At 40.6% G+C, this 24,565-nt stretch overlaps 1 protein-coding gene across 7 annotated transcripts in view; it reads left to right on the forward strand.

Annotated features, from left to right (window-relative positions):
• Positions 1–24,565, forward strand: part of TRERF1 (transcriptional regulating factor 1) — a 99,935-nt gene that overhangs the window by 14,460 nt on the left and 60,910 nt on the right. For 6 of the 7 annotated variants that reach the window (XM_051783115.1, XM_051783117.1, XM_051783112.1 and 3 more), the window contains exon 2: positions 14,141–14,196. The gene's annotated coding sequence lies outside the window, so the exon portion shown is untranslated. Of the gene's footprint in view, positions 1–14,140; positions 14,197–17,986; positions 18,115–24,565 lie in introns of all 7 variants that reach the window. The other variant, XM_051783113.1, reaches the window with a different exon arrangement.

The raw sequence follows: 24,565 nt of genomic DNA on the forward strand, positions 1-24,565 counted from the left end.
AGTGATCTCGCAGCTTGACCATAAATGCACTTGGCAGTGCTCACATGGGCCCGGCTGGTTCCAGAATTTGGGTCAGCAGGACAGTGTCCTGGTGAGCTGTCTGGCACAGGACCCTGTAAGACTGTATTAACTTACCCTAATTCTTGTTATATATACCATAAAAAACTTTCCTGAATGTTTTTACTTCTGTGTTTCCAGAACCTAGACCTTGAACTACTATAAAACTTCTGAGATACTTTTGATGGCATGTCCTACACCACTTCAGAGCACGTGCTACTCAGGTCAGACACACTAAAGGCAAGTTTAGGCTTTGTAACTGTAAAAGATGTACAGCACATCGTACAACTGTATATGACATTCCTTTAATTGTTTCTGATGGTAAATTTAATAAAGAAGACTTGAGAGATAGACACACACACATATGTATATATACACACACATGCACAGAGGGCAGATCTGAAAGCAGTGAACACAGGCATATATGCATTGTGTTGCAATTGTTTTCCCTTGCAGGTTTTGTTATTGTTGTCCCTTTCACAAACCATGAACCTGTAATTTTTTCATGTGCTGTTCTCTGGCCCTCTCTGCCAGAGAGGCTCAATCTATCATGTTAAAAAAAATCAATAAAAAGTCTAGAGGTTTATTTATAAAGTAGAGCATGGAGAGAGGGTGCAAAAATTCCATTAAAATGGCAGTTTAACACTAGCTACATCTCTTTGGGACTAAACTCCAATATTCTAAACTATTAAAATTGTTACAAGAGTGCTTTTAAAGTGCCACAAATCACAGTTAAGCTTTCTAGTTGAAACTTGCCTTTATATAGTGTGCTAGAATTCAGCTTATATATGTTTTTGGAGTGTCTGATGCTGCCCTCAAACACCATTTTAGGATCTATTTTAGAGCTTTATTATAGTTAATAATCTTCCACGTATTTTCCCTTGAGGATAAACCTGTATGTAAGAAGTCAGAATTTATTTTCCTTGAGAAGTGTGACTGCATGTATGTCTTTGTGCAGATGCAGCTCTGAGCAAATTAATTACTTCTGAGAAGTTTGTAGGCTTCTAATGTAATTCATCAGGATTGCCTGGCTTGGCACAGGCTACTTGGTTATAAGAACTTATAAATTCAGGCATCTGTAGGCTATTTTATAAGATAGCAGATTTCACCAGTGATGTAGTGGTCATCTACTCCATGTTTCTTATCCAAATAAATAAATATGTCCTTCTGCTCATAAATGTGATGCTGGAGAGTTTATGGGATAATATCTGTGTTAAACATCTCAAATATCAGAAGCAGTGTATCTGAAGTGTAAGCTTCTCCTCCACCTAGCATCTTTTTGACTTGTTTCAATAGCTGAAGAAGATCGATCTTGAGACTGTTGAGTTTTAATGCAAATGGCATTTTATGGTTCTGTGTTGTATCATCTTTTATCCTGGGATAGAATTGTTTCTAGTGGAAATACCCTTTATTAACTTCCAAAAATACCCAGGAAAAAAAATGGGTAACTGTTATTTGGGTAAAAAGCAGGCTTCTCTAGGAGACAGTGCAGATTGTTGGAGACCATGACTCTTGGTAGGATTCATGGGAGCAGGCTACATAAATGAACATGACAGAAGGCAAATGAGAAACTCCAACTCACCAAACACTTCTGTGTGGTATAAATATGCACCCTGTCACGCAGTCATATGCATACATACAAGTCAGTAACCCAGTTCATCATTCCTGCATTATTCATCCATCAATCTTTTCTTTTCTTACTAACCCACAGCCTAGTTCTAGCTTACTTGTTGCTGTTGCTTGCATACATTTTCCTCTTTCCTGGATGCATGGAGTAAAGTAATGATCTCAGCAAAGTTAAAAAAAGCAAAGCTATTAACATGGCCCTTTCACTGTTAATTAACATCTGAAGTTTCAGAAAAAGGGATCTAACTTGTGTAATTATTGTGTGGTTAAAAAAATCTTGAAAATTCATATTAGTGCTTGGAAAGTGGAGATGCTAAAGGGAAACCATCAAAACTTACTTTTCAAGCAAAAGACAACTAAAACCTGTTCTATAAGGTGCTTCTCGATGTAAAAATGGAAAGACTGTAGTTGTGTTACACAGCTCTGAGGAGAAGTGATAGTTAGCTTCTCTGCTTTTGAAAAAAATAAGCAAGAGATGTTAATGACGATAAAGCAGAAGAGCATCATTCAGGAAAATGGAGTTTCCTGTGAAGTCTGGAGTCACCAACCCGCCAAAACCTGGGTTGCAGATGGGTTAATTGGGTTTTGCCAGATTGTCTTTGCTGCCAACCAAGGTTGGCTTTCCAGCTCAGCTCTTTGGCTGGGGGGGGGCTACTTCTTGTTTCTCTTCCTCCTCCTCCTCCTCCTGGGCTTGCTCTGGCAGCAAAGGGAGCGTATTGGCTCCCTCACCTCTTGATGCTATGCAGTGCTGCTGTGCCCAGACCCACACAAAACAACACAATGTAAGGAGGGGAGACTGACGGGAGGTTTGGGAAGAGACAAGTGAGAGAAGGTAGCGTAGCCCAAAACATGAGGCTGCAGCCATTGGCAGGCATTCGTGAGGTCAGGGTGCTGCAGTGGTGTGGAGGCTGCCTGAGATCATGTGGGCAGTGTGATGCTCGTCTCACCAGGCTGTAGCCCTCAGAGCTGTTGTGGCAGTTATTCCCTGACTATGTCCTTGTTGGCAGAGCATCCAGTCACCAAGATTTGAATGCTCTCTGGTTCAGGCCACTGGTTTCCATTTCTCCCCCTTCCTCCCAGTGGTGGGCATGTTCTCAGTCTAGCGGGGTGTTTGTCTCCTTGCCTGCAGCATTGACCTTTTGCGGGTAGTGGTAAAAAAAGTCTTGGTTGAACATTGACAGTTGTTGGTCCTGTCCTTGAGAATGGGCTGGCAAGGCGTGCGCCGGGCCGGCGCTGTGGACACGCTTTGTGAAACGAGTGAAATCTGTGGGATTGGAGCTGAACAGCTCTGACTTAGCTCTGGATTGTGTCCAAAGTTAAGGTGCTCAGGTTTGTGTAAGGAGTAGTTACTAATTGCTTCAGCTTTTAAAATTTCTTTGGGAAGAGCGCTGCATTTTGTCAGCTGCATGCAGGATGAGTCTGATCATACATTTGCACCTCGCTCTTAGTCTTTGTCCTGAGTTTGGGGCATGGGACAGCTCCTAAAGGAAGCACCAAGTCTGTCTAGTGAGTTCTTCCTATCAGGGTAGTTTGGGGCATGGTGATGTCCTCCTTTCTTCATGTGGAAGGGGGGGGGGAAAGCCTTTTGTGTGGGTTTGCCACAGCAAGGAGATGGTGTGTTTTAGGATGTTGTAATGACCTTACTGAGCTAAACAGGTATTGTGTAGCTGCTGGTGACTGGAAAAGACTGTCCTTTTGCAGGTCTGATCCCTTATAGGTTTGTGGTCTTACTTTCGTAAGAAATGCTCTCTGAGACACTTAAAAAGTCTCTAACAGAACTGGCAAAGCCTTTGGCTTCAAGGAGTTTCCCTATCGGATGTGGTGGTAAGATGTGGTGTTTGAACACCAGCATTGGCCCTCTCCTGGCCTTGGGGTTGAGCCCACAGTAAGGATGGACTCTCGCAGCTTGTGGCAGAAGGGAGGAAATGGTAGATACCAGTCATCCCCTCTCACATGTCCTTGCACATGCATCTTGCTACTGACCACCCAAATTGTCCCCTAGAGATGCTACTCTACCGTGAATAATTTCCTTGCTTTTAATTTGAAAACGCAGTTATCAAAATTGTGCAGATCAGCTGGGGCAAGTTCCAGCTTTTGTTGTATATGAAAACCTAGAAAGCATAATTCTGGGAAGAGATGTTGGAGATGGGTTGGGTTTTGGGTATTTTGAGTGATTTGAAGACAGGAAGTGGATTAGTCAATGTTGAGGATTTGAATAATTGATGTACCTTGATTTGAAAATCAAGACTAAGTGGATTGGAAGTAGTAGATGCAAACTCTGTCAGGTATGAAGACTAACCAAGGCTGTGATCGTTAAAACTTTTTTCTGTTACTTATAATGCCATAAAAGCTCTCAGTCTGATGGATAGATAATCCACCTGTGTAATAAACAAGTTATCTTTCCTCTGTTGTTTATACAAATATTTTTGTTGGTAGTATTTTATGGACAGCACTACTTAATTGACTGTGAATGTTAGACATAACTTCTGGTTAAACTTCTGTGGGAAATATTTTAACTAATAGATGTACAAGCATGTGAATTTAGTCATTTCTTTATGCATTGCTTTCCCAGCTATAAAAATGTTCCAGTTAAGGGAAATAACTTTTCTTAGCAAATAAATATTACTCTAAGGAGAAGATTTTGTGTTTTGTTGTATTGTGTGTTTTTTCTTTGGGTTGTGTGTGTGTTTTAAAGAAGAGTAGTAAGTGAATAAAAATACTTACTTGAAGTATTTTGAAGTATTGGTGATTTGGTAATGTAGGATCAGATACTTACGTATTAGCTATATGGTGTGCCACTTGCTTAAAACCAAATTCTAGCACACTTTCCATGTATATATATACAACTGCAAATACTGTAAATTACAAAGCACAGAGTAGAACAAAAAAGTAAACTTTCATTGTAGTAGATGCGTTGAATTAATTGAGATGCCCGGGGAAGCAAATTTAGGAAAACGTGTTGAGATGGATCCTTCCTATATATGAGCAGTTCAAATGTGAGAAATTGTCTAGAAGGAAATTGTACAGTTTCAATATCTGAAAACCATTTTTACCAGATTTTACATTTATTGGTGGAGCTATAAATAAATGCAGAATAATTTTACTGAGCTTCATTGAGTTTCTGCAGATCAGTATCAGCCCAACAGCTCCTGATGTCAGGCCTCACTTCCTCCTTGGCTGGAAAAGCCAACCCAGTTCTTAAAAACTGCGGGGAAAGTGGCTGGGCATTAATCTTAGATAAATGGGTTCATTCATTAGGGTTTTTTTGTTTTGTTTTTAATTAAAATACATCTTTTTCAGATGGATTGTTTCCTGGAAATGCTGGGAAAGATGGTTAACCGAGCAGTTTCCTATTACCAATCTTAGTCCCGGCATTTGACTCTAAAAGAGCAAAATACAACATGCACCCCCGTCCCAGCCTCTTAGAAACCTACCCCGAGCCCTGCAGACAGCCTTTGCTCTCCTGGGGCCACCCCAGCCTGAACACCCCGAGGGAAGTTTGGAGCACAGAAAACTTTGTAAATGAAGTAAAGAGGAAAGTAAAATTCTCACTTTTTCAGTGTGGGAAGCAAGAGAGAAGTTACAGGGTTGGTTATATGTTAGCCTACAAACAGTGTTCAGAAGTTCCTTGGATAGTATGAACTCATCTTTTTTGCAGGGAACTGCTTTTAGATTGCCTGGCTCTTTAGGACTTGGTTGATAAAATTTAATCTTAGTGAAAAGTGAGTCAGTTACCTAAAATAACGTTTCTGTTAAAGCCTTGCCCCAGTGTAAAATATTTGAAGTTTAAAAAAACCCAACACTTTTTCTTTATTTCTTCTGTCTTTAAAATTGTCTCTGTGATCTGACAGCAAGCTGTGAAATGGTTGTGACACTTACTGTCTTGACTTAAGCCTGTATCAAGACTCCACTCCAGGGAGTGCAATCATGCGATAAGCAAACTACTCAAACACATCTTAATTGCTGCATACTCCATGTAGTTGCTTTCTGGGACCTTCTCCTCGTGGGATTTTGCAGGATCAGGACCATGAATTAGCTTCTCCATACACCGTTGGTGACCCTTGGGTGAACAGGGTAAAGAAAAAAAAAAAGATAGCACATGTACTCATAGAGACATAGCAAATAAGGGGACTGTTCACCTTTTATTTTAGCTCCTAGCAGTGCAGGTTTCATTGAATTGCCATTAAAGGAGGCTTGGTGAGGTGTAAAACGGACTTGTCTTGACTTCCTCCAGTGATCCCAGCACTGAAGTGCTGTGGTGCCTGTCCTGTGTTTCTTGGGTTAAGAAAAGTGAAGCAAGGCAGCAGGAAGCAGGGATGTAAACTTCTCAGAAGCAGCAGGAAAATAATGACATCACTGTTTTTTCAAACTTTGAGCCATCTTAAAGTTCTAGAGCTGTTTTGATCATATCTGTTTCATGAGGAAAAATGTGTATTTTTTTGTAGTGCTAAATGTGGTTATATGCTTAACTTTGTACAGTGCTGGCATATGCAGACATGGCAACTGCTTTGAAATGGTGTTTCTTTTATTACAGACCTGATTAGTTGGGAGGGAATGGGAATTAGATATTCTAATAACAAGTACTGGCAATATCTCCCACCACCCCCCCTTAAAATAGCTTCCACTTTTATTTCTTTTTATGTGAGGAACATGTTATCCAATGAAATAGAAATATAAGAGACAGTTAGAATTCAGATTTTTGTGAGGTAATCTTGTTTCAGCAAAAAAAAGGCTGTGAAACTTTTAATAAAAAGTAAAGAAAAAAGTTTTAAAAGTTCTGGCTCTGGAAACCCACTTTTTTCTTCTGAACTTTTTACTTATCGGTGTGATTCTTTTAAAGAGGTTCTGCTGCTTTCAGAAAAAAATGATGCTGAATGAATATCATGGGATAATACAGAAGCCTTTATAGGATGTGCACTGACCTACCTAAGAAACCCAAGAGAGATAATTACAACCTTTGGTAGTCTACATGTAAATGCACTTTGCAAACGATTTTCCATGCAAAAAATGCAAACCAGTTACATTTTGGAATCTATATCTATATGGAAAATGGACTGTAAAAGAGATGCCTATTTCAGGCAATTTTTGATGAGTTCCAGATTTAAAAAAATAAAATTATGGCATATTAAATTATTAGGCATCTTTATTAGGGTGTAAGGAAGATTTATGGTGCAATGAAATATTGCTGCAACCTAATTTAGAACTTGACAAATCTGGTTTTATAGGGTTGAATTATAAGGGATACCTCATTATTTGTGAGGAAAACTTTTCTTTATTGTTATTCTTGGCACCCTGATCTCCTTTTTGGTTGGGCTGTGTTCTGTAGGAGCTGCTTTGGGCAAGATGTCTCAGCTGATTCTTTTTCAAGGGAGCTGTGCAGGATGAAGTCATAATTAAGGTTCACATCCTGGCAAGCCTTTCTTACCATGTGTGGTTGCTGATTTCAAGTTAAATACTTGCAGTTCTCGTTGCTTCTCTCAGTCAGAAGTGTAGGTCTTCTTAAAAGCATAGAATATTACTTTATTGTCAGATATTCCTTACTGATAGTGTATATACAGTATCAATAGTTACAGAAAATTTTGCTGCACCAAAATTACATTTATACTGCTTTTTTTTGAGACCTCTATTCCTTTCTTCTGCATGCAGGCCTCTTGATTGCACAAGGGCATTCTTTCAAGCGAGTTTCAAGCGAGAGGCAATGTATGACCTGGCATTATGGCTTGCAGCAGTAACTAGAGAACATCACAAAAAAATCCCATCATTTGCTCAGTTTTGGGGTAGCAAATACTTCTTTGGCCCTCTTTTGAGACTTCTTATAGTATTCTTATGTTGCTGTTTACAGGTTCTTCATTGAGAAACAAAACTGGAAACTAAGTCTGTGCATTTGACTAAGCTGAAGAGCAAATTTTAACTGGAAATAATATTTCTTTGTAGGGGTATACAGTTTTTCTTGTGCATTGTTTCCTGTGCTGCACTGACATGTGAAGTGATTGATCTTAAGCAAATTGCATACACTCTTAACTACAGCCATCTATGCGCACATAAAGGATCATGTGACAAAGGAAAACAAAAACACAGACTTTGAGCTCAGACAGTAAATCTTTTGGGGACCTTTTCTCCTCATTCTTGTGGAAGAGAAATCTCAGTTTCTCCTGATGCTGGCTGTGTTACCTGACCCCGTGGCTCCACAAGTGTGCGTTCTGATGTGTTGTGCCTACCACACTGGAGGAGCAAGGCGTTGCTGGGTGGCTTATGTGATCAGGTATAAGTAGGAGAGGAAGTGTTTACATTTAGAAGGCTCTCATACTGAATACTTAAATGACTTACTGGTAAGCACAGCTTCACTAGAATTCCAGTTCAGTGTGTGTTGAATGTGCACTATGTTATACACTTAGCTTCAACTATAAACCATTTGCTGAGTTTTAGTGACTCTGATGTTTAGTCTTTGCCCCCCCTGTTTAGACATTAGTAGCCAAGTGTTCTGCCTCTGTATTTAGCCTTAAGTTGCACTTTTTTCTGATGTAGTCATCAGATCAAATTATTTATAAAATGAGGACATCCTTTTGGACTTCATGTGTAAACAGTCTTAAATATGTGCACAGGCAGAGAGATTCTTTTCTGTTTATCCACAATTGAGGGCCAGACGTTAATAAATGCTAACATTAAATAGGGTTTGTTTTTTTTTTTCCTGCTTGATCTTCACTTACATTTTCCCTGTAAGGCTCAGATTTCTTCTCTAGATTACCCAAAGAACTTTCACCTTGATCAAGGTACTGGTTGCAGTATGTCTCTGCTACAGTGATTTATCATCAGTTAGGGTAAGCAAGTGAATTCTTTTAGAGTGATTCCTACTGGGCAGATATTAATTGTAATCAAAACCATGGTAGCAACACTGGCACATGTGTTTGAGAGTAGGATCTGCCATCATTAGGCAATATGGTGACTCCAGGACTGTTAATTCTGGAATTAATGGTGAGAGCTGGAAACATGCCACCAGCTCACCAAGGTGCCATTTAAAATTTTCTTGGAGCCAAGTTGGTCTTGGGCTTGGCTTATTTTTAAGAAATCTCAACAGGCAACAAAGTACTCCCCTTGTAGTAGGGATATGGGGGTAGTAGGAAGGGATTCTTAATCAAGATCGGAGGTGACCGATGATGTCTCAAGCTGCTGCAGCAGGGAGACTCTTTTTTGGCTCTCTCTGCTGTGTCTTTTTGCATATGAGGTACTGGAGACCTGGGAGGTGCCCATACGAGTGGCTGCCTTCAGCAGAATGGGGAGATGGGAAAGCAAGAAGCAGGATGCTGTAAAACGGGGTTTGACAAAGGTGCATCTTTCATAGGTTTTAAAGGTACTGACTGCTCCCAGGGTAACTTCATTTCTGTCTTTGTTTCAGCTCTCTGGCTTTTTTTGCTTTTTTTAACAAAACTTCAAGCACCCTCTTAGCCAATGACAGCAAGGTTTGCAAATCAAAACCAAATCTGAGCACAGCACTACACTTGAGTGAGCTGTGCTAATCTAAGACAAGCTTCTGTTTCCTCCTTGGAGCTTCTCTCCTGTGCTCTTGTTTGGCACATGTATGGTGCTGTGTGCTGACAGACGCCTTTGAGGCACAGATCAGTTAAAGAAGTGTGTGTGGTGGCTGCTACTCCGGGCTTGGTATTTCGTGTGCTTATTGGCTACCTACTCGTGGTTAGGAAGTAGGTGTTTGGAGTCATGTAGGCTGGAGAGGACTCCTGCATTTGTGAATTAACATCCGTAATGGAGTGGTGTTGGGTCCTTTTTGTGTGCTCCTATGATCAGACAAAAAGCTTAATATGACAGTGGAAGTATTCCCCATAAGAAGTCACAGAGTGCAAGCAGTGTGTGAGCAGAACGTTTTAGGTAGCGAATACGTTGAACGGATACAATCCCGCGTAGCCCAGCGCTGCGGTTTGCATAAAAGCAGACCCTTAAAGACCGTGCGGTCTCATCTTCCATCAGCAACTCAATGACTGACTTTCACTTTCCTTACAGTAAGAGAATTGATAGAGAAGAGAATTTGCCATCAGTTTTCTCTCTCTGCATTTTTCCAGACAGTTTGGCCTCAACGAATTGTACAGCCTCCCTCTACGCTGCGTGGGAGAGTACAGACTGCTGCTGGCGGCAAGGAGGAGAGATTAACATTCATCTGTTCTCTCTTCGCTCTCTTTTCCATCCCGTGGGCATGGGAGACTTATGAATGTGCCGCTCCTTCAGGGAGCATTTCTACTCATTGCCCTGATGACAAGACCACAGAGACACCGATATGGTTGTGCAAGTTTCACATTGCTGATTAAATAGGCATATGAAAAAGTCAAGTGCAGTAGCTCTCCGGAAGAGGTCAGAGAAGAAGATGGAAGGACTGGCATAAGCCTTAGGTCACTTGCTTGCTGAGAGGTCTCATTTTCCAGAGTCCATGTGCATTGAGGGCTTAATGCAAAGTCTGCCTCCTCACTTGGGTCTTCCATGAAAACTGTGTTTTGCAAGAGCTCTATGCCAAGCAGAGATATTTACTTCTTTGATTTTTACTCTGTGTTTTAATGTTGCATGTATAGCCAGGAAATCTGATGAAGAATATATGAGAACAAATGTTGTGGAGTTTTGTGTTGTGTTTTTGTTTTTGGGGGGTTTGTTTGTTTGTTTGTTTTTGTTTGGTTTTGGTTTTGTTTTTGTTTTGGTTTGGGTTTTTTGTTTGGTTTTTTGTTTGTTTTGTGTTTGGGGTTTTTTGTTTGTTTGGGTTTTTTGTTTTGTTTTGTTTTTTTCTTTGTTTTTTTAAGAAAAGTATTTTCCAGTGTGGAAGTTAAAGTTGATGTTGTGTATGCATGTACAATCATAGCAGTGGTGATAACACTCAAACGCAGGATTAGGCGATTTACTTTCACTTTGTGGCATTGGCAGGGACAGGAAAGATTTTGCAAACAAATGTTTGTGAACCATCCTGCCGCAAGGGGAGCTCTCAGCTGGCATCATCCTCCGGTATCCATTTACCATCCATAGGATGGTACCGCGGTTGGGTGCACACCGTGAGGGGGTGATCCCTCTGCTCACTTCCTGCTGCATGAGCAGCAGGCTCAGGCTGTCTGGGCAGAAACAGCAATTGTTGTCCTCAGTGTCTCATGCTGATCTCAAATTAAAGGGTCTCTCTCAAGTAAGAGCCAGACATTCTTTCCCCCACTGTTGCCCATCCTAAATGGGGAGGGGTTGATAGTTAGCATTTACTAATTTAGGACTGTGGAAGGTTTGTTCTCAATGAAATGCAAGCAGGAGATCTTGCTCCTCCTTCAGTTAGTAGTTCCTGCAGGACAGAGGGCAATAGGCCTCTTCCCATCCTTTCCCACTGCCTAATGGGATGTGATGAGGCAAGTGCCACCGCCGCGGTGGCCTGGAGGTGATGGAGCTGCTGGTGTGGGTGGTGGTTTGCGAGAATCACAGAATCTGGGAAGTCTTACAAGTGTGCAATCAGCATCCTGCATGAGGTGGTGGAAGAGTACAAATGCAATTTATTTTGAAAAATATAGTGAGGATTTTACCTGGGATAATAGCATATGTATTGCATACATTGGCAGGGAATTTCTAAGAGCTTGTTTGAACTTTTAGAAGGATGTTGCTAACAGGAATCAAGTGTGATGAGGTCAGTACAAGAGGAACAAAACCTTCCATTCAGATAAGAGCAGGGGAAGAGAAACACTGCCACATGTGGGACTGGTTCAGGCTAAACTGGTCCGTGCAGTAATTTCTGCAGCTCTTCAGAAACATACTATGGGCTTGAGCTTCCCAGCTTAGACAGGTCTACGTTCACGTTCCAGGCTTTGGGATAGCAGGAACGTCACCATCTGTGTCCTACTTCATTTGAAAAAGAAAATTAAAAAAAATCCTGAATGCCAACCATCTGCTGATATCACATCCAGATTTTATCCTTGTATCTGGGGGCAGAGGAGGAAGATGGTTTCTGTGGGGAGAGGCACTGTGCAGAGAGAAAGAGCTGCCTGCACCTGGGGGTGCTGGTGGATCCAGAAACCAGGAGAGGAGCAGGTTGCCTTGACTTCTCAGTCCAGCTACCTTCTGTAGTACTAAAACAGTCCAGCCTTGAGAGAGTGCAGCTGAGTCCAATCCTGCCAACAGAGTCTACAACACTTGGTTTATGGATTATTAAGAGGAGATCTATGAAGTGGATGCAGAGTGATGGGTAGTTAAGAGCCACCATACTGATGTCTGACACAAAAAGATAAGTCAAGGCTCTTTCCTTGTAGCCTGGTCATTGGGCGTAATGTTGTTTTGGAAATAGATTAGGAAGTGTTTTTCTACAGACTGGCTATTAAAATAGGCCCACTATCTCGATGGGAACTAACACAGGCCCTCGGCTGGACACAGGAAATGAGCAGACTTGCTTTTTTTAAATCCTTTTTATCCCAGATATCCCCCAGTAAATGCCTAGTGAGTTTTGATTTGCTTATGAAAGTGGTTTTTCTGAAGTAAATGTGTCATTTTTCTATACTGTATTTTTCTTTTCCTTTGTATTATAGAAGTTGAGTTCTGTTTCTGTCCAGATAGGTCTGTGTGAATGTGAACACAAGTAAGGCAGTAGAGAGTTAAAAAAAAAATCCATTAATTAAAATATTTGCATTGGGAGCTGCAAAACATTTACTCTGAGTAAAACAAACTTCCCCATTGTTGTTGTATGATTGCTACAGTTGCTCTGAAAATAGCCAGGAAGAGGTTCTGCTCTGAGGAATTTTACTGGATTGGCAGGGGAACAGAAGGGTAGGGATACTGAAGGGGGCTCTTGGTCAGTGGCTCTGTTTTGTTCAAATCTTTCTGTAATGTAGACAAAATTTTGATCTCTTCTTTATAGGAAAAAAATTAAAAAACCTCACAATGGTGGAACTATGTTGTCATGTTATTCTGGTAATGCCAAAAATTAATGATCATCAGTAGAATCTGAGAAAATGGTATTTACAGGATGAAAGATTTATTTTTTTAGCACTTAAAGTGTATACTAACATGCACTTGAAGAAAGGGGGAAAAGGAAACATCCCAGATTAGGCAGTTTGGGCCCTGGCCCACAGGCAACACTCCTGGCTGGGGACCCATGTGGTGCCATCCCCGTTTTGCTGGTGGGGAAATGGCAGCACAGTGTGGTGGAGGCTGTCACCTTTCTGTGGCAGTGAACACCTGTGGGTTCCTGCTGGGGTCTGTCGGCATCGCAGCTGCTCCATGTTCAAGGAAAGCCAAATGAACGTGCATCCAGTTTTGTACTTTAGGCACAGGGATACTCTTCAGTAGCATCACTATAGGAAAAGTAAGCAGACATGATAACTGTTTGCTTCAAGTCATTTAATTCCTGCCATATGTCCCCCAGATGACTGGATTGAAAAATTCAGCATTAGTTGTTTGCTTTTTTTAGTGGTGTTCTCTGGTATGGTGTGCCATTTCACTGTTGCACATTCCTGACCTTTTCCAGCCTGGCAGTGGACTAACAGGCTTATGGGCAGGACACTGAAAAGGCTAAAAGGGTGTGTGAAGGGGTTGGTTTGGCTTTTTAGGTCCTCGTTTCACATTTCTCACTCTAGGCAGACTCTTAGTGGTTTTCAGGGTTGCCAAATGGGAGGTCTCTCTTCTGCCCTAGTGACTCACGGACTGACTGGATTGCAGGTCATGTCATATTTTCTTAATTGTACCATGGATAAGTGTTTGTTCAAGCCCAAATCTGTCATGACTGTAAATTTTATTGACAGTTCTGAGATTGCAAATTTGCTGGTTATGTGTGCGGTAGTCTTTCCTCTGATCCCAAGTATGCCAGACTGCATTATGTTTACCTATATTATAAAAACACCTTGATTGCTTTGAAAGGTTGGTTTGTAAAGGTGTTAAGAAATTAAATGTACTTGTTCAGGGTGGGTGTCATTTAAACTTGAGCATGAGAGTTTTGTTCCATCAGTTTCTTGCATGCTTTACTATGTTTAAGAAAGGCTGCTGCTGACAGTTTCTTGGCCTGGAGATAAAAGGTGCTGCTTACCCAGGTTTGATACTCTGATGGAAAATTGTCTCCACGATGTATAACACTGCTGGGATTATTTCTAGCCATTACCATTGGTCTCATTTTACAACCATTCACATTATGTAATTTGATGCTCATTTAATTTCATGAGAGGATGCTGCAGACTTACTTACGACTCGGCAGGGCAACCTGTACACTTTGACCACCTCTGTTATCCTTGCCAAAGGAGGAAGAGCATGTTTCTTACAGAACATGTTTTAACATCTTTAATACCTTTATATCCAGGTTTCCCAGATTGCTGCAGACAGGAGGGCAACTTGCCCGGAGTGTAGATTATACTGGAATGGCGGGAGAAATTTAGGGTTTTTTTCTTGAACTGCTTATTGGACTTTTGTTGTAAGGTTATCAGGAGGTATTAATGGGCTTTTTCTTTTGTTGCAGATGGAATTTTATGACTCGCTGTATTTTGAATAGGACAAGGAGATGTGTCTGATAAGGTAAGAGAGAGGGTAAGATAAACATGTTCGTATACAAAATCGTCTCACTGGTTTGATTTTGGGTTGAAGACAACCTTTTCTTTCCCTGACAGAACCCTGCAAATAATTGAGATGTTTATTTTTCAGTTACATCTGTCTCTGACTCTGCAAGCAGAGACCACCTCTGTTCTATACAGCTTCTGACCCAGTCCTTTCTCCTGGTGAACTGATGTACAAATTTAGAAGACAAAAACATACGCCCTTTCAGGCATAGGGCTTACCAAGATAGATCGTACTTATGCTACTGTTTTAGAGCTTTTTTTTAAAGTAACAGATGAGATAGAAAAGTTTTTGTTCAGTTTTGAGATATTGCCTCCCCCACCCCCTATCCCAGATATTTGAAAGGTAAAAAGATTTCAAGCTGTTTTAACTTCAGCACTTTAAACCTTGTTTTTCTTGTAGTATTTTCAAATTTGGACTGTTTTTATTAGGACAGAGTCTATATGAGTAGAAAACCTCTAGATTTGAGTATTTGTTGTCACTAGTGTAATGAAGGAAGCTGCGAGTTTGCTGATTCTTTTAAAATTTATTTATTTGGTTTTATTAATAGCATTTTTTAACAGCAGTGTTTATATAGATACTTTCTTTCCTTTCGGTTTCTGCTTCAGAGGCTTCCACCGGTAGAGAGTAGATGTCTTCAGAACTCTTAGATGTTGGGACAACTGTATTCAAACAACAAACAGCCAAACAAAGAAGTAGTATTATACAGGGATTGTCACTGTCTTTCAGTATACGATCCACACTGTAGCTATCCAGATCTATCACTTGTGTGTTTCATTTTTGTCTCCCCTTTCTTCCTGAGCTCTGTGCCATTTACAGGCCTCAAAAATCCCTATTGTTCTTTTTGGCTCTTGGTTGGAAAATGTAGTGGAAACAGTTAAATGCATCATTGTATGAGGACCAGGACTAAAAGACTTTTTCCTTGGATTCAGAGATTTAGCTGTTGTAGATGCTCTTGAGGTTTTTTGGTTATGGGTTTTGGTTTTGTTTGGTTTTTTTTCCATTTATGTTTTGTTTGCTAAGTAGAGTTAGCCTTTGGAGGGTAGCTGCCCAAGCAAGAACTCAAAACTTTGAATGACTCTTGGCATTGTGTGCGGTATGCAAGAATCAAAGGCTTGTTTACTTCTTAGGTTTTTTTGCAAGTATTAAGCATTTTGTCCATTTAAACAACCCCTCTTTCATGCCATTGTTGGATCTTGTTATGAATATTTTATATAAAAGCTCTACACTAAGGTGGTCTTGTATGCACATAGTTGGTAAAATGCAGCTCTCCAGGTGAGAGGCCTTGCAGTCTGCAGCTCTGTTACACAAAGCACCTTCAATGCATACCTCATTTGTTATGTAAACGAGCTGCTTCACTTGCACGTGTTCCAACCGGTCCTCCTATGCTCCAAGAATGGGTAATTAAAGTTGCTTTCAGGACTTAGAGTATTTTCAGCCACTTAGAGTATCTTCAGCCCGACCTGCACTGGCACCTCTCCGCAGGCATGCAGGCTGTTCAGCTGCCATCCCATTGCATGCCTGCCACCAGCACTGATGCAGCTGGAGGCTGAGGGATGCCCACTGTGCCTTTGCCACTGGGGTGCTTTTGTCAAAAAGCAGCATGACCAGAATGGGATAGGTAGAAGTGCTTATGTTCTGGCTGGTTTGTTCAGATACAGTTGACCAAGAGGTGTGTTTGTCCAGTGTCAGTGCAATGTGGGGGACTTTGGTGTGTGTGTGGGATAACAATTTACTCATTCAGCTGCTAGTATTTTCTGAAGATGTTATCCTCCTGTATTATATGTATATTATATAGTGTATGTTGTTCAGTACTGTTCTCTTCTGTGAAATGGATATTGATAAATCCGCGTTATACTGTTATACTCTCTTTCCCAGGGCAAGCTCACTCTTCCTTTTCGTGTAAAACAGGCACTGAGGAGGCTCTGTTTCTAGCAAGTTCTGCAGCTTGAGGCAGTGAGGCCTCTCACCACTGCTTTATTGCCTGCCCCAGGCACGTGCAAATTGTAAGCCAGATCCCAGCAATCGCAGAACTGGCTTTAAAATGAGATACTGTGAGGAAGAAGTAGCACTTCCCACTGGCTCTCATCTTTCACCTATAGAAGAAAATATTCTGTCTGCATTTTGTGTAATGCCTTCTCAGGATAAAATATAATCCTGAGCTGGGAATGTGTGTCTTGTTCGCCTCTCTTTGAGAGAGCTTTGTTTATCCTTTCCCCAGCAACCTGGGCTAGGGAAATGCAGCTGTCCCATGCTTGTCCTCCTGTGTTATAAGAAGTGGCTGTCCTGGTCATGTTCCTTTTCAAGGCCACAGTTGTCAGGTGTCCCTCTTTCTTTCAGCTATCCTTGGCTACTGTGGATGGCATCAGCGTTACTTATTTATTTCTTATTTTTTTTTAACCTTCTGCTTCCTTTCTGCGTTCTCTCACCGCATTTACATTTAGGTTTTCATCCTTCCAGGCAGGCATCTGAATCCTGCCCCAAATGTGCCCTTGAATCCTGTCAGTATCTCCTGTCCATTTTTTTGTTGGTTGCTTACATTTTTCATGGGTATTTCCTGACCCATTCCCTGCTGTTTTTTCTTCTGGAGGAGTCCTTCTGAAGCATTCCCATGTTTCTTGCTGCCGTTCCAATTAAAGGGGTTGCTATGTTTTGGTCCCATTTAAAGCAATGATAGATGGTCCAGTCTGTACAAAGAATAATCTTGGTTTAATCCTAGCCATGATGACTTCCTTGTAATGGTTGGCTTTTGGCATCTGTCCTATTGATTATGTGATGAGGTAGAATTAAAAAAAAATGAATAATAGCTCTTTTAGTATGCCTGAAGCCTAGTGATGAAATTATGAGACTTGGCAAGCTTGCAGCAATGTTGATAGGTGCCAGACCTCTCACCCAATATTTTCTTTTCCTTCCCCCATATTTCCCTATGCCTTTATCTTACTTCTTTCCAAGGAACTTGGAGCCCTTGTGAACTGCAAGTCAGGTTTCACGTGAGGTGTGCCTGATAGCTCGGATCATAAATATAAAATTGTTCTGTAAGGCCTAATCTATTTTCAGAGGTATGTTTATAAGGTAAAAATTACTTTGATCGCTGAAACAGCATTGTGTCATTTTTGAAAGGAAATGACAAGGAAGTAACTTATCAGGCCTATTTTCACCCACCGTTAGCTTAGACCTGACAAATTGCAGCTCCAAAGACTTGTGCCTTAGCAGTTCCAAATTAGGTTGCCAATTAATATTGATTATCTGAAAAGCAGTAGGTTGATGTATATTCTATTATTAATAGCTGTTAATGCACTTTATAATACCAATCTGTTTTGCAGACATTTTCTGGTTGTTCTTTTTTAATGAGTCTTGGCAGTGAAAACCATGTTTTTACACATGCAGAACCACAGTAACTTGTTGAAGTGTTTGTGTGTGGGGGGTTTTGTAGGGTTTATGTTTTTTTTTCATTTTGGGTGTGTTTGTGTTCTTGTTTACTGTGACACTTAATTTTGATGAGACCAAATAGAGGCAAAGTCCAGTAATTATTTCTGTCTAAACTGGTACATTGTGGTTTCTTCTTGTGTTAGTGTGTATCAGTGCAAAACTCTTGCATCACTACTAGATGAGTTTTAATAACTTCCTTTGACATTGCCTAAGAGTATTTTTGTCTCCACAGAAGCCATCTTAGGAAAACTTTCAAAATAAGAAAGACAATTTGAATAAAACAGTAAGAGGTAATTTGAGTTCCTTTTCTTGTGTTATTTAGCTGTTATGTCGCAATATGTGGAAAGTACCTGGAAAGCACAGGGAGAAGAATGGGAAATATCTCATGCATAAGGAAAAGCCTCTAACAGTGTGTGGGGGTAGACTATATACATAAATGTAGACATCAAGGTAAATGCTTTTTCCTCTTTTTTACTTCCAGAAAATTTGAATATTTGCACAATCTGATGTTACAAGTTGTAAATGCTTAGCACTTCTAAAAGAATAAATTACTTCAGTGCCTGAATGTGTAGATAACTGTCAGCTTCAAAGGATCAAGTGACTTGGAAGGAATGTCTGGAGAACTTGGTATAGGCAGGTATCAGGAAGAATATAGAAAGCAGGGGAATATATTCAGTTAATATAACAGAGTCCTAGATGTAAGTTTATGTATAAATTAAGACTAATTATGTTACAAAAAGCAAATTTCTGTGGTTCTGCTTTTAGCATAAAAGTGGAATATTCACTTCCCTCTCCCCATCTCTGTCATACTGTGTTTCCCAATCTGCTTGTTGTAAGAATTGTTCTGCTTCTGTAAAAATTGAGTTGGAAAATTAACCTATTTAATACTTTTCAAACTACCCTTAGAAAAAAGGCTACCTTTGGCTTTCGAATATCCTTGTTGTGAGGTGGCTGGTTCTGTAAGATGTAGGTAACTCTGAACTCTTGACTAAGCAATTAAGAGAAACTGAAATCAGTACTGTAAAATGTGCCTTAAATCTATGGGGCTGAGATTGAAAGAGTTATTGTTCTTGAGAAGTGAACTGATCTGGAGTTTCCCTTGAGCACGTAAAGCACAAAGATAAGGTGTAATTTAGGTTTGCAGTCTCTGGGTTGCCTGTCTCCTGTCTTGCACTGCACCCAGTGAGGCAATGCAGGGTGCTAAACCTGGCCAGAATTACTTGCTTAGACTTCTCCTTAGGGTTATTTTTCTGACCCAAGTGTTCTGGGCTTCAGCAGATACACAAGCACAAGGGGATTGTCAGGGCAGACCATGGGGGTTGCAACTGCCCTGTGGAGTGAGTGCCCACCAGAGCAGGTCTGTGGGGTGATGTGAGCATCACTACTGCTGCTCGTCACTGAGCCCACCACCACGCTCCCTTCATCCTTCCCTGATGCTGGTGTTGTGACTGGAGCTCCTAGACATGGTGTGGAGAGCAGGTGACCCTCTCCCTCGTGAGCACACGGTACCAGCTCTGTGGCTGCGGACCGGCTGCCAATTTCAGTGCTTGAAAATAGCGCTGGCAGCCAAGAAACTTCCAACTGCAGCTCTGCTAATGACTGGTGTTGTGGTTTTGGGCAACTCCCTTGGTTGTCTTTGAGTCAGCTCCCCTTTCAGTAAAAAGGGGATGATACTTACTGTTGAGATGATTAATTATTGTGCTTCAGATGTCAAGGTCCTGCCATGTATTCTTACCATTGTTATGGAGAACCTTCTCTGCTTTTATTAAGAAACCCTGGCTCCAAGAACAGGACAGATTGCAGGGACTTTTTTCTTATGAGGGTTTTTTTTCCCCCCCTCTGGTAATTTATGAAACAGATCACATTGAGTTTAGGTACCAAAGTGCCAACTACCACTACCAATCTTTTGAATCTTGGCTCCTTCTCCTCCCCTTTTCCTTCCTCTTTGCATCTCCCCCTTGACTGTCCACCCTTCATATTAAACCTTTCCTAAATTAAAGACAGGATGCTGGATAAAGTTAAAAGGAAACTTTTAGTTGAGGCTGATGTTGAAATCCTAGCAATAAGGCTAAGGGTTTGCTAATGATGTAGCGAGATATAGAAATGTTCTGCTTTTTTCTCAGAAACCCATTCTGTGTGGAGGTTGTGCAGTTTCCAGGCTCAGACTTGGCTGCCAACTTGAGATGTGTCAGTAACTTGCTGGTTTTTAAAAAATAAAATTAAAAAGTCTAAAAATAATATTGGGGGGAGCCCCATGAGTGAAAGATTGCAAAATTCACATATGAGATTAAATTTAACTTAAAACCCCCTAGATATTTAAATTAAAGGAAAATATTAGTTAAGGTACCCAGACAGAGCTCTGAAAACAGCAGAAACTTGTTTGCTGTTAAATCTCCCACAAAAAATGTGCTCTCTCGGTTTATGAGTGACCTCCAGCTGCAGGTGGTAATTTCCTGCTCCAGGTGAAAGAGAGAGAAGATGTGTTTAAGGAGCAGAGAGCTTTCCCTAGTCCACCCATGTGGGTGGTGGGGCTGTAAGGGGCGGGCAGCTCTTGGTGCTCCTACTGGGTGCCTCTCTGCAGCCCAAGGAGCAAAGCCAAAGGTGACTCTCGTTTAGTCTCTGGTGACCCTCTTGATGCTCAACCAGTAGCCAGGGCTGCTTGTGACTTGTGGATTCCATAAACCCCAAGTTTTAGAAAACATATTCTTTGAAATACATTCATAGGCTTCTGTCCCCAAAATGAACCTCTGGTGTCTATTTCTTCTGTCTTTCTAGAGCAGATCGTGAACTCTCACTCGGTAATTTCTATAGTGAGTGCATAACTTCTCTTGTTACTTTACAGAGATGTCTGCTCCTGACTATAAATGATGGAAGGAGACATGTCCCCTTTTTGTTTATCCATGGAGGGATGTAATATATAGTGCATGGATGTAGTACGGTGCGTAATGTTTTTGTTGAATACAAGTTACTGTGAGTTGAAAAGTGGAGAGAAGATATGGATATCATAAACTTTGATGCTCAGATCTGCCATTTCCACACTTGGAAATCACTTCATGTTCCTTGTTTATCCACATAAAATTTTGAATCTCTAGCACCAATTAACATTAGGTAGAGTAGCAGAATGGTAGATTGCAGGCTGTCCTGGAGTTTTGGGAAAAGCCTTGAATACCCAGAACTGAGGCCATGAAGCACTTTGAAGACAAATGAATTTTGATTTTAATATTCTGATGGTGCCTAGGGAGCAGCCTGTGCTTCTGAAGAGTTGTGCTCCAAGAGCCATACTAGTTGGAGTTACCCAAATGCAGAGGTCTGTATTTCTGAATGGATAGCACTGCTGCAAAGTGAGGAAGATGTAAATGCCAGAGGAACTGCACAAGATTTTAGTCAGCTGGATAAGACTGAAAGTGGATCTTGGGGAAATCGTATTTAGCAAGCTTGCTGTTGATGAGTTTCTGAGCATACCACACATCAACTGTAGTTATGTACAGTCAGGTAGAGGAGTTGAATTCCGAACTCCTCAAAACTTTTTCATCTGACCAAAAGAAGCTTTTGTGGTACTAGTTTTGGCTAATGTATTCTTTATCTTCTGAGTAAATTTTGGTAGAGACATTTGTTGGTAAGTCACTGATAACCGTTATCCTCTTTGATAAGTCAAATATGCAGACCATTTAAATTCTCCATATAACATGTATTCTCTGAATCTTTTCTGAAGGGAATAGACCAGAAATGCATGTTGCCCTTGTTGTTACTGTTTTTTAGATAATACTCTCCCCTCCCTGCCTTGCCTTATACGAAATAACATTCTTATCCATCCAGAGGTTACGTTTCCTTCTTTAGCTGCAGATTTGTGCAAGAAATTTAGTGTGTAGATGGTGCCTGCTCTGACCCCCATCTTTTTTATAGGATTGTTGCCTTCCCAAATGCAGTTCCCCAAGAGTATCTCTCAGGGTTCTTCTTTTTCGTTTTTTATTCCCAGTAGTTTGTAACTTTATATTACTGCTGTAGTAAAACCAGCTGCTGTTCAGAGAAACTATACCTAGCAAAATATACACTTTACTAGAAAGCTGCCTGATTGTTTTTTTGCTTACCGTTGTTACCAGGTTTCATATTCTGTGCAGACGATGAGAATTGATTCCGTATTTTCTTTCTGGTAATAGCAATGAACAGCATCCCATCAGGCCTCCAAAACACCAGTGAAAAAATATGAGAAGAAGTGGGGTACTTGGTGTCATTACAAATAACACTTACAGAATTTTGTATCACTGAACTTCTTGTACTCTGCAGTTTAGGTTTGTGTGAACATAATTACAGCTTTGAATTCTTTCTTTTAAATATTGCATGTATGTGGGGGAGTAGCTGTTTTGTTTTTGCTAAGTAGCATTTTTCCAGACAATTGCATTCATACCACTTGTGTTCTTTTTGGAAGGTTAAATTTAATGTTGATAGGGGGTTTTTTTTGGTCTAGTTTTTATGAGATGAAGTACTAGACAGTTACACGTTTACCATCAACTAATAGTCAAAAGGTGCAGTCTCATGAAGAGTTGGCTAAAACTAAATGAATAGGTCTCGATTTCCTGTGGGTGTGGGGTTTTGTGTGTGTGTGTGCACTGCTTACCAATAAGGAATACAGCAACTTTCTTCTGAGATAGCTATGTTGCCAACTTTTATACTGTTGAAGTAATTTTGTTAAACAGGAGAAAGAAAAAATTTCATAAATCATCAAAAGGAATTTGTCTGCAAAGTGTGCCAACAGGGTTGGGTCTGTTTTTCCTCCTCTGTTTTATCAGGAGGAAAGCTCGTTGCTTTAGTACTGTATCGGCCTTTTGCTTTCACATGGTGAACCTTAACAGTATACTGCTTTCATGATTTATTCTAACAGTTGCCTGTTAGTGTAGTGTTTGAACACACCTCTTGGAGATTAAAAAGGTCAAGACTTTTACTTCCATAGGGATGTCGTACACAGCCTCATTTTAGGCATGTCACTCTGAAGTCACTCGAGTAATTTCCCTAGGGTGGTGTGGGAAGGCTGTGGGGATTTGGGCAATGGTACCCTTCCAACAAAGCCATCTTCTGCTGGTCAGGGAATACTCTCTTTGGTTTGTCTGTTACAGGCTCAGATGAATTTTACCTCTAATATATCCTAGTGGTGTCACTTTGATCCTGTGCATTGCTAGTTTGAAAACTTAAGTGTTATTTTAACGATGCCGTGCTTTTTCTTTTACAAGGAAAAAGTGTACACTCTGGCCCTTATCCTAGTCTGTGCTATTAAAAACAGGCAAATGATTAGACCTGACTGTGTCCACTTAAACTTCCTCTGAGTTTCTTGAGTAGACAACTTGAAAGAACAAATTATATCTTGTCCTTTTTCTCTCTAGTTTCTTCTGATGTGCAGCTTATAACACCATCTCCTTTTGTAGCCTTAAGAGAGGGAGATAGAATCATAAAATAGAATCATAGAATCAAGCAGTTTGGAAAAGACCTCTGAGATCATCAAGCCCAGCCCTTGATCCAACACCACCATGGTTACTAGACCATGGCACTAAGTGCCACATTCAGTCTCATCTTAAAAACCTCCAGGGACAGTGAATCCACTACCTGGGCAACCCATTCCAATGTCTGATTACTCTCTCCATAAAAAATTTCTTCCTAATATCCAACCTAAACTTCCCCTGGCAGAGATGATGAAGTCTTTACTAGAAATATTCTCTGAAGCTGAACTAGTTACACCATCAACGCCACTAACAAAACTCAGCTGAAGTAGCACTTTTTTGACACCATGCTAGGAAGATCTCCAACAAGCTTGTACTGATTGAAAAAAATGGAAAATGTGCTTGGAGTGTACCCGTGCAGCTTGCTCTGTAACTTTTTCCTTTTATGATATTTTGGATGGACCATACTGCCTTGAAAACTTAGCATTTCTACCAAGAGAGGTTGCTGTAGAGCCCTTGAGGGGTGCCTGCATTATCTCTCTGGCAATTGCTAAATGTGTGCTTCCTGTGTCACCAACTCAGAGACCAGCTGTTGTTCCTCAGTTCTGATTTGAGAGTCAGAGCCAGATGAGGGTGTGTTCTTGCTTCTTCAGTTTCTAGACATGGTGCAAGGGAAAGAAAGCAATGTCCTGACATGCTCTGATGAAGAGTGGAGTCTTGAGATGATTTGTGGCTCCCACAAAAGGAGGTGCAAACTACTGTTTAATCTATACTTTACCTGGTACTTAAGGGTCATCTGTAGAATGATCTGAAGTTCTGACATTGTTTTCTGGTGGGGTGTGTTATTGCATGAGGTTTGAGTGAAAGTAGCAATGACCACTGTTCAGTAAAACCATAGCTGACAGTGGTTTAGACAAGGTATTCTCTTACAGTATTAAAGTACTTTTATTAAAGCAAGAAAGACGGCTGTGTGTCCAGATGTCACCTTGAAGGATCCCAATACAAGAATCAGAGCAAGTAATGCTGTTTAGACTCCGGTGAGTCACATACACTTAGGAGATCGTGTGCTGTCTGTCATGCAAGACAAGTTCACATTTGCTTAGGCTACCTTCTTGTCATACATGGGTTTGGCTTTTACTACTGATTAAATTTTAAATTATTTCCCTGTGTTTTCAGATGTTGATGTAATATTAAAGTGTCAGTTCTTTTTTGATTGCTTGTCCTCTTCCATATATGTGTATATTTATTTCTTATTAAAGAAATACACTTTCATGTAATTGTATAATACTATCTGAAGAATAGTTGAAGGGGAGGGACTGGTCTTCTATGTTCTTTTTCTCCTATTTAAAACAGAGACTGATGTGATATTTACTAGCAGTCTCTTGCTGATCCAGGGGCATTATTTTTAAAGAACAGTATTCTGAGAGTATTCTTTTCATTTGGAAGGGGTTGACATCAGCTTTTCATGTTCA

The sequence above is a fragment of the Manacus candei genome, unplaced genomic scaffold, assembly GCF_025592945.1.
Source record: "Manacus candei isolate 608988 ecotype Guabito, Panama unplaced genomic scaffold, ASM2559294v1 h1tg000017l, whole genome shotgun sequence".
Classification (NCBI taxonomy): domain Eukaryota; kingdom Metazoa; phylum Chordata; class Aves; order Passeriformes; family Pipridae; genus Manacus; species Manacus candei.